This window comes from Pteropus vampyrus, unplaced genomic scaffold, assembly GCF_000151845.1.
Source record: "Pteropus vampyrus isolate Shadow unplaced genomic scaffold, Pvam_2.0 Scaffold129, whole genome shotgun sequence".
NCBI lineage: Eukaryota > Metazoa > Chordata > Mammalia > Chiroptera > Pteropodidae > Pteropus > Pteropus vampyrus.
This window is the reverse complement of record NW_011888910.1, coordinates 4,303,944-4,314,706: the sequence shown is the minus strand read 5'-3', so window position 1 is coordinate 4,314,706 and position 10,763 is coordinate 4,303,944.

Below are 10,763 nucleotides of genomic sequence, written 5' to 3'. Positions count from 1 at the left end.
TTCCATAGCTGCAGTAGCCACCTTGGAACCATCTCCCCGGCTTTCTGCCATACCTGCTTTGTCAGGTCCCAGAGCTTGGAGGGGGTGTATTGGATCATGGTGGTATGCTTTTTAGCCTAGGGGGTGCCGTTGGCTTGTTCCCCCAGGGCCAACAACTGTTCCACATCAACCTGTTGCTGAATCACTGGCAGCACCTGCCTAGGTATCGCTGGTGGGCTCTCAGACTGGGCTGAAGGCAGAGACCCATTAGGGCCCGGCAGCGTGCGTTCTACTGCTGCCAGCCGTTGTTCCAGTGCGTAGTAATTGCTGCACCTGTTGGGTTTGGTCCTGAACCTCTAGGTTGGCCTGCCAGCAGCATTGCCAGGAACATCAGGCCATCTGACAAGTTGCCTCCTGGTGAGTGGTCGGGACATTTGGCTCCAACATCTGTAGTGCTTTCCAGACGTCCTCCGGACATGGCTTCACTGTATCCCAATCTTCCGGTGCATCCATGTAGCCAAATATGCGGCCATGGGATATCACAGAAAGGCAAGGAGCCACATTTGCCCCACTCAGGGACTTCGCAGAGTGCTGGGGGTCGTACTCATCTCATCCTGCTGGCTATGCCAAGTGTCAGTGCCTAACTGATTGAGGAGGGAAGGTTTCGGCGCCCAACTGAAAAAATGATGAGACTGCAAACCTCTTTTTGCAGGGACAGCACGGGCTTATATAGGCACAGAAACAATAGTGGTATTCTGTCACACATGCGTGGTGCAGCAAGCTCATTCATTCTTAATAAGCTGGGCGCAGGCGCACTACAGCGTCTTCTGCAACATGCCGGATCTGGGGGCCTGTCATTAACCCGGAGCCTGGATTGCATCAGCCAAGCCTGGAGCCTACAATGTCAAAGGCAAGGGAGAGAGCAAGAGACATGGCTACAGCACCCAATTTACATCGACAAGGAGCACCCGACCCTAAATTGTTAGACATACAGAGCTCCCTGTAAGATCTAGTTTGAAAAGGGGTGTTTGTTTAATTCATTTTTTTGGTAAGTGACCAAGTTTAGTTTACTAAAATAAATCCACATTAGTGCCAAGCCTATGAAAATATCTTAGCTTGGACATAATTGTAGACTGGTAAATTTTGTATGCACATCACCACCCTCATCCCCCACATAGTGCAGATCCCCTCACAAAATACCTGGTCTCAGGACTTTTCTGTTCTGTCTAAATTTGTGTTTATATTGCCTGTTTCAAGGATATTTGCATTCTAAGTCTAATTTTTCACTGTGAAATAAAATTACAATCTTTTAGTAAAAAGATTCCATGATAGGCTCACAAAGACAACACTATAAGCCCCTTTTCCCAGAATAAAAACCATTTCCAACCAGGAAATCCTTAACATTAAAAGACTAAGTGACTATAGGCAGGGATTTTCCTCTGTAGCATTGTCATATGTGGTCAATTCTGTGGAACAGATTCCCCAGAAGTTACTCACAATCACCTTTCCCTTTGCCTTTCTCTACTCAATAGACTGAAAAAAACAAAATTTTCCATTTCTCACTCTCTCTTATTGGCTGGACTTGAGTTGTGTAGAGTGGGGCAGGTGGGTGGAGCATGTGCTACAATTCTAGTCAATGAGATATGAGTGGAAATCCCTAGAGAAGCTTCCAAAATAAAAGGCAATAACCCTCTAGAAGAAAGAGCTTTTTCTCTGGTATCTTTTCCACTTCTTCTCATTTGAAATGCAATTATGATGATTGCAAGAACAGCAGCTATCTTGTGACTAAGAGGTGAAAAGTATGGAGAGGAAATCCAAAGAGCTACGGATGGGGGGAAAAAAACACAGAATGAAGCTCAATTCCTGAGGCATCTTAGCATCTGCGCAAGTTCTGGTCTCCCTACCTACAGACTCCCTACCTACAGACTCCTTTTAAGCAGTTTAGGGAGGAATTCTGTTATTTGTATTCACATACTTTCCTAAAAGTGGTTAACACTTTCCCTCTTGGTTTATCTCACTTTTTCTCCATGCAGTAAAGAAATTGCTCTTGAAGGGGCTGATGAATACAGATATACCCTTCCATAAGTTTCTCTGCAAATTAGCTGTACAATGATGCCTACAGCCTGACATGGGTAGAGATATGCCATGAAGATCTAACACTCCTAAACTAGAACATTTCTTAGATATGCTATAAATCAGAGATAAGGGCGTTACAGGTGACATTATAAGTACTATGTGTCAAGCACTGTTTTAAGTGCTGAGTAGTTATTAACTCATTTATTCCTCATAACATCCCTAATGGGTGTTATTATTAATCCCAGCTTACAGATGAGGAAACCAAGGCACAGAGACTTTAAGCAACTTGTCTAAAGTCACACAGTTGGTCTGGTGGCGCCAGGTTCATGTCCAGGCTGGCAGCTCCATACCTTCGACTCTTAATCATGATGTTATTTGTTAACCGGAATCAAGTAATATTTTTCAACCCACCAGGCAACTCTCAAAATCAGTGAGTTTCTAGGGTACACCTTTCAAGAATCAGGCTTGAAAATTCTGACCACTGGTATTACTGGTAATGTTCTACATCCAGTCTTCAGCCAGCTGGACTTGCTCAGTGATGAGGGCAGGACCCTGCCTCCTTCAACTATAGGCAAGCTAGTCAGAAGCAGGACAAATGATCTCTAATGGGCTCCAGGGCCCAACCTCATCCAGGTTTCTTGCCAAAGTCTTGTCTGCAAGTCTCAAAATGTGTCTTGTACATACTTGCTTACATCATTTATTTTTAAATAAAAAAGACTCAGTACTTCGAAGAAGAAGTGCTTGACTTTTTTTCTTGGCATGCTTTGTTCCATAGTCCACATGAAGACCAAGACTCTACGTGTTTGGTTATTTTATCTCTGTGCTCTGCTAGAGTTTTATTTATGATTGCAAAACTTGAGGCCTATAATTGGACTTTCACATATTCTCTTTGGATATTTTATCTGCAAAGAAACTGATAATATCAATTGTCTGCTTAATACTTTATGAACCTTATTAAGCAGTTCTTAACCCCTTCTATTACAATTCTCACCTAACTTAGGGAATAAAAAGCAAGTTTTACAAAGTTAATATGAAAATGATAAAAATCTGTTTTTACCTCATTATAAAATCTTCAGCTGGAAATGGAGAACATCAAATTCTTGTAGTCAGCTGTGGCTTCCTCCTTCCCTTTCGAAGACAACTAAATATGCCTGCTTAGTTAGGCCTATTGTTTTGTAAAATCACATCTATTTTCTCTGACTATTGTTGATGTGAAGCATGAAAATAGCATGCTGCCTGCTGGGCTGAAAATATACCACACAGAGCCAATCCTATCCTTCATTTGTGATCTATTATACCCCATTATTCCTGCAGAGTTTCTGATTGCATTCTTATTAATCGTTCTAATTTGCCCCTCATTGTGCCAACTATTTGCCATTCAGTTCTGACCTCTACTCAGCTGATTTCCAGTGGTTAATAACTTATGCCTAGATTCAGCTTTCTTCAGACTGGTGCAGCATGAGAAAACTCAGATACCCAGTATCTCTTCTGCCACTGAAGAGAACACATCGGTGGCCTCATGTGCCCACATTTTGAGTGGTCCAGAGGGTTAAGTTTCTTCTCCTATAATCATTACTTATTCCCTCATCATGCAACTATTTATTGAATACCCACTGGCTGCCAGGGTCACAGCATGGAGTGAATGATGGGTCAAGAAAATAACTAACCATAGAAAGCCTTGACAAGGCCCAAGAGCCCATCCTCCTGTCATCCTCTCAGGTCCCTGTACCGGTTAAGACACTTTCAGGTACAGACAACAGAAACTCATCCTCAATGAATCAACATCAGGGAAAACAAATCATCTCCTAAAACAAGAAGTCAGGCAATAGGGGCCATGATACAAATGTTCAAGAGCGTCACCAAGGACTTGGGTCATTTTCATCTTTCTGTTCCTCACTTGTCTTCCTCCTGGGGCTGGCTATTCCCATGTGCTAGCAAGACAGCTGAAGCAGTTTCAACTGAGGCATCCAGATATAACTATTTCACCAGAAGAAGAAAGAGGCTATCTCTCCCTTTTGTCTCTTGTTAAGAGTGAAGAAGTCTTTCCTGGAAACCCCCCACCAAATTATCCCATGGGTCTTGTTGGACAAAACTGAATCCCATGCTCATGTTTAAACCAATCACTGGCAAAGTACAGGTTCCTATGATTGGCTCAAACCCATCTGGACCTTGGGTTGGTGAAAGTGCTAGTCTTCCCTAAACATGTGGCTGCATGGGATAGGTGAATTATCTAAATAAGATTGAGCCTCTGTAGGAAGCAGAAAAAAAGAGGTGATGGATGTTGAGTAGGTTACTATGATCACTTTCTCTCAAACTTGAGTAATGGGCAACTTCTAAATGAAAAAAAATTTTAAATAGGTGTGGACTTCATTTTTATTTTTATTGTAGTTACACATATTATATATAATAGCAAAAAAAATTTCTGTGTATAATTCTTCTATAGCTATAAAAGTAAAACCAATTTATAAATTAATAACAAATTTATAAAACTAATGAAAGTTAATTGTCCAAAGTAATTTAAGGTGTCAGATGAATAACATTGTTTTACTGTAACCAATAGCTAATCCCAACATCAATAAGTTGCTACAGCAACTGTTATAGAAGTGTTGTTTGATAATCCAATTCTTTCTCTACTATTCTTTCATTCATACTACTGTGGAGCTTTGTTCATCCTTGAAACTGTGATGCCACTTAGTGTACAATTGGCATGAATGAGGTCTACATCTGTTTCTTTCCTGTTGCCAGTGAACATGAATGTAGTATTACTTGATACCTACAGTCTACATTTTAAGAAGCACTGGTTTAGATCACTTTGTACCTATATTCTACCTGTAATCAGAAATTCTGGGAATAGAAATTTTATTGGTGAAGATATGGAAAGGGTGAAAAGAGAAAGGAAAAATTCAGAAGAAGCATATAATTATGTATTGTAATTACATAATACATAAAAAATGTAAATAATTTTTTTTTTATGGATAGCCCATATCATCTCAGTTTACCCCCATGTGTGACACAGATGATCATTTTCTCTATGTTCTATGATGTGAAAAAGCTCTAAAAAATCTCTTGCTTATGTGCCCTAAGAGAAAAAATGTTCACAGTGGCATTATATATAACAGCAAAAAAGCAGAAACCACTCAATGTTAATTGGTTAAATTGCAGTGTATTCATATAATGGAATGTTATACAGCAGTGAGAATTAATAAATCACAGCTACATCCCCAAAATATGGGTAAATTTTAGAAACACAATGTTGAATTTTACAAATGAGTCACAGTGATACACCATTTTTACTAACACTCAAAGCAGGCACACTTCCACCTCCGAGTTTGACTCTGTTCATTCCCTTTACCTGAACATTCACCTCCCAGACTTTTGCATAACTAACTCCCTTACCTCCTTTAGATCTTTGCTAAAATGTTAAAACTGACCCTTCTGTGTAAAATTGCAACCCCCAATATACACAATTTCTCTTGACCTATGCTACTTTTTCTATTTTCCACAGCATGTAATAGTACTATCATCTTTTAACACAATCTGCTTTATTTATTTTATGGTTCATTGACAATCTCCCCAGTTAGAAATATAAGTTACATGAGAATAAGATTCTTTGCTTTATTCAGATATTCAAAGGTCATTCAATAAATATTTTTCCAGCTTACTGACTGCTTACTTCTATCTCACTGCCTCAGAGTAGTGTCTTATTAAGACTTATTAAGACTATAAATTGTTATTATGCAAGACTTATTCAGGAGCAGTTGACATTAACTTTTAGCTTAATGGCCTACCAAAGTTTACCCAACCTTTTACTCATTCACCTGAACCACAATTGTGTGAATGAAGCAAATACGCAATAAAACTTTTATGCCATAAAGAGGTTCCCAGTGGCATAGGATGTGGCCAGTCTTTCATACATAAGAAAGAGGTAGTCAGTAAGGGCACTTCGTGACAGGCACTTCTGAAGGAGATAACCATGGATAACATCTATACAACTGTAATATAATTTTCATTGCTGTACACATAAAGGACATCATTAATGTTTAAAAATTTTAAATAGGTGTGGACTTCATTTTTCCTGCAGAGTTTCTGATTGCATTCTTATTAATCGTTCTAATTTGCCCCTCATTGTGCCAGATTGGGCATGTCTTTAAGGCTGCCATTTACTATAGATGTGATCATTTGAGCATCATAAAAAGAAAAACAGTGATGGACTGAAACACATCTCAACGTTCAAATCCATTTGTTCATTCTGATACTCAGAAACAATAGCAATAACAATTACAACAATTTGCTGGTTGGAATATACTAGGAAACCAACTTAATTTTTCAAAACTAGTAAACAAGGAAAAAGTATGAACCATTTATCTGGCCTTTGCTTCATGAACTGTACCTTAAATAATTAAATAGTTGATGAGGAAACTTTACTCTTTATAGAAGCATTCTAGCAAACAAGATGAAGAAAAAATTATTTAAAAAATTAGAAAATTACCATTTTTCAACCTCTAGTGACATAATCAAGGCAATGGTCATGAATAACCAGGAATTCTATGGTCCTCAATTTAGTACACAGCATTGTCTGTGAAGTATTCTTGAAAAAAAAAAAAAGTGGAACCTAATATTTAACTACCAGAAATCTAGAGGCAAGAGACACTAAAAAATAAAAGATTTTGCTAATTGCTTTCACATGCAATTAGCAAAGTTCAGGTCTTACCAAACAAATAATTTGGTTTCTTCAACAAATACATTCCAAAGATGAGAGTTGGGGAGAGAGAGGGTGGAAGGGAATAATTAGCAATTAAGAGATATATCAACTAATTATAATAATTTGACATTCTTTGAATCTTCATTTAAACTATTAAGAAATTTATGAGATAATCAGCAGACTTTTAAAAATGAATAGGTATTTGATGATATCGAGTAATTATTGTTAATTACTCTGCGTGTGATATGGATATTTTGGTTATTTTTCAAAGAGTTTTACTACTTTAAAGAGCCACACTGAAATTATAGACAAAATAACGTGGTGTCTGAGATTTGCTTCAAAATAATCAGGAGGGAGTGTGTAGATTAAAAAAGATTGGGCATGAGTTAATTGTTAAGCTGGATGATAAATGAGGACTTATTATATTATACTATTTTTACTATGAGTGTTTATAAAAACTTTATGAAATTTTTCATAATAAAGTTTATCTCCTAATTTTTTTATCTCTAGGATAATTAGTTTATATGCTCCGCTCACTAAATATTTTATTTAATACAAACCTGTACAGTGATGTGTATAAGATTAGTCAACCTATCTGAGCTCTATTATCATCCTGGGTCAATAATTCACTAGCTCTTGCGAGGGTAGATGTAGCAAGTGTTCACAAAATAAGCAAATTTTAATCCAACACTATGTCAAGCATGAAAGATGTGTATGAAGTGATCTTTGAACACATGTATTTCCACCTAGTTTGTAGGCAAGATATGCATATGTATAGGTGATTTTATTGATCCATATAACATCATCTAGTTATTTTACACAATACCAAGTGGGAGCCATCTCTGTCATTTCGAGATAACACATACCCTTATTATCATGACCAGGTTACAAGAAGCTCTCCTGATCAAATGAACCATCTTCCCTGTCACACTCCTTCTTTCTATCCAATTAATTCTGATAGCATACTTCTTTTGGGTCAAATTTCATTGCAGATTGACTAGAACATTATTATTCCAGCTGTGATGTCAGAATACACAAATTATTCCCACAGTGTGCATCAATAGTTATTCCACGGCTCTCTCTCCTTAAGGGATCAGCACAAATGAAATGAATTCAGACACCTCACAGGAAGGACTCAGTGGATAGTGGGGATGGGGTACTTGTTCCAATTATAATTTTGACAGCATCAGATATGCTAGTAATTGTACTAGCTGAAAACTGGTGGCCGAAAACTGGTGTGCCGAAAACTGGTGTGCCGAGTGCTAAATATTTAATTCTTTCAAGTCCAACATCTACTTCATATTGTTTTATGGGCAGAGGATGTAAATAAGAGCTAAAGTAGCAGCCACAGAAGAAAATCAGGCAGTGAAAATGCACTGCTAAAGAGGTCTCAAAGTAAAAACAGGGGACATCTGGTCAAGATGGCGGAATAGGGCAATACTGCGTTCACCTCCTCCAATGACCACATTAAAATTATAACTAACTTATAGAACAACCATCCTTATGAACCACCTGAATACTAGCTGAACAGAACTCTTATAACTAAGGTTATAAAGAAGAAGCCACGTTGAAACTGGTAGGAGGGGAGGAGATAAGAAAGGGCTTGGCCCCACACTCACATGAGGCAGTTAAGAATTAGGAGGTTATATTTTCTGTGGAGGTCCCCCCTGAGAAGCAAGGCATCCCAGCCCCACACCACGTTCCTCAGCTCAGACCACCAGTGCCAAAGAGAGGAGTCACCTACAACATCTAGCTGTGAAAATCAGTGAGGATTGTGTCTGATGAGACAGAGAGTTGCTGGAGTTACAGGCGTTCCAATTAAAGGGCCTGTGCACAGACTTAATTGCTGACAGAAACATTCTGAGCTCCAGCACTGGGTGACAGCCTGAAAAGCACCAGGCACATACAGAAAGGGATTGAACTATCTGGATTCAGAGTGAAGGCTGGAGATCCACCTCTCTCCACCATTATTTTCCTTTGCTGAGCCCTCCCCTCAAACTAGTCTGCAGGTGCAGGCAAGCACCAAATCCGAGTCTCCATCAAACTTGTCCCAAGCTGGTTATTCCCTGAGAATCCATCCTACCTAACTAGAATATTATAGAAAAATTGTAAAAATCAGACCATCGAGAAACCAAGCAGCACTCAGAGAGTTGGAAAACTCAGGTTTATTATGCCAGTGGTCCCAGAGGAGCTAGTGCTCTGAAAATCAGGGCCCCAAGCTCAGAGGTAACCTTACTTTTTTTAGAGGGCTTAACGATTAAAGGCAATATATCTGTTCTTAACAAGCAAAGGCAATACATCTGTTATCTAGAGCCATGTGAGTGGAAAATTCCTCTTCAGAACACAGACTAGAATCTCTTTCAGCAGCTATACTCAGCCTATTTTGTGGACTTCCCTAAAATATCGGAAAGGTCTACAAACAAGCAGCAACTATTTTAGCATGCTCTGAAATCCTTGATAAGTGCCCCCCACCCCAGACCAGCATTAGTGGCAACCAGCCCTGAATCTCCACAAACCTCTTTCAGATGCCTTCAAGCCCAGCACAGGCAGCTACCAAATGCAGATCACTTTGTGACTGCTACCAGTTGGCTCAGGCATAGGCAGCAGTTTACCTAGGCCTGCACCAGTTCCCCTCCCTAAAACCCCAGAATCAACACATCTAGTGACCAGCTTAGACTATACCAGAGTACCACCAAATTAGCTTGACAAATGACACATCCAAAGGGTGGAAAGAACAGGCACCAGTGCCTCAATACAGTGAAACCAACTCCATAGGGTTAGCTCCCACACAACAGGTCAGGCATAGGCAGCAGTTTATCACAATCAGTCCTCACAACCAATTATCACAATCAGTCCTCACAACCAATCAGCCTGAGGGTCAGTACTATCCACTAACATGCTAACAGCAATCAAGGCCGAACTACAACAGGAGGCCACACACAATCCACACAAATGACAGCCCAGGAGCATCCAACTCCAGGAGACCAGGGAGATCAGGGAGACTGCACCACTGGGCCCCACAGGATACCTACTATACAAGGCCACCCTACAAAGACATAGCAGCTCTACCTAATCTGCAGAAACAAATACAGGGAGGCAGCTAAAATGAAGACAAAAAGAAAAATGTTCCAAATAAAAGAACAAAATAAATATCCATAAAAAAACTAACTGAAATAGAGGCAAGTGACCTACCAGATAGAGTTCAAAACACTGGTTATAAGGATGCTCCTTGAACTTATGAAAAAAATAGATAAACTCAGTGAGAACTAAACAAAGAGATACTAATCATAAAAATGGAGATAGAAAACAAAAATGAACCAGTCAGAAATGAAGAATACAATAACTGGAATGAAGAACATGTTAGATAGAATCAATATCAGATAAGATGAAGTAGTGGATCAAATCAGCAGTTTGGAAGACAGGTAGTGGAAAACACAATTGGAACAGCAAATAACAACAACGACGACAACAACAACAACAACAACAATATAGTTTAAGGGGCCTTTGGGACAACATCAAATGTACCAACATTCACATTGGGTACCAACATTCACATAGGGGCACCAGCAGGAGAAGAGAGAGAACAGGGAATTGAAAACCTATTTAAAGAAATAATGATGGGAAACTTTTTTAACTTAGTAAAGGAAATAGATACATAAGACCAGGATGCGTAGAGAGTCCCAAACAAGTCCACACCAAGACACCTCAAAATTCAAATGCCAAAGGTGAAAGACAAAGAGAGAATCTCAAAAAGCAGCAAGGGAAAAGCAGTTAGTTACCTACAAGGGAGCTCCTGTAACAATGTCAGTTGATTTCTCAACAGAAATTTTGTAGACCGGAAGGGATTGGCATGAAATATTCAAAGTGATGAAAATCAAGGACCATTGGTTGTAACAAAGATTACACTACCCAGCGAAACTATCATTTAGAATCAAAGGACAGATAAAGAGCTTCCCAGACAAGAAAAAGCTAAAGGAGTTTATTACCACCAAACCAGAAATGTTAA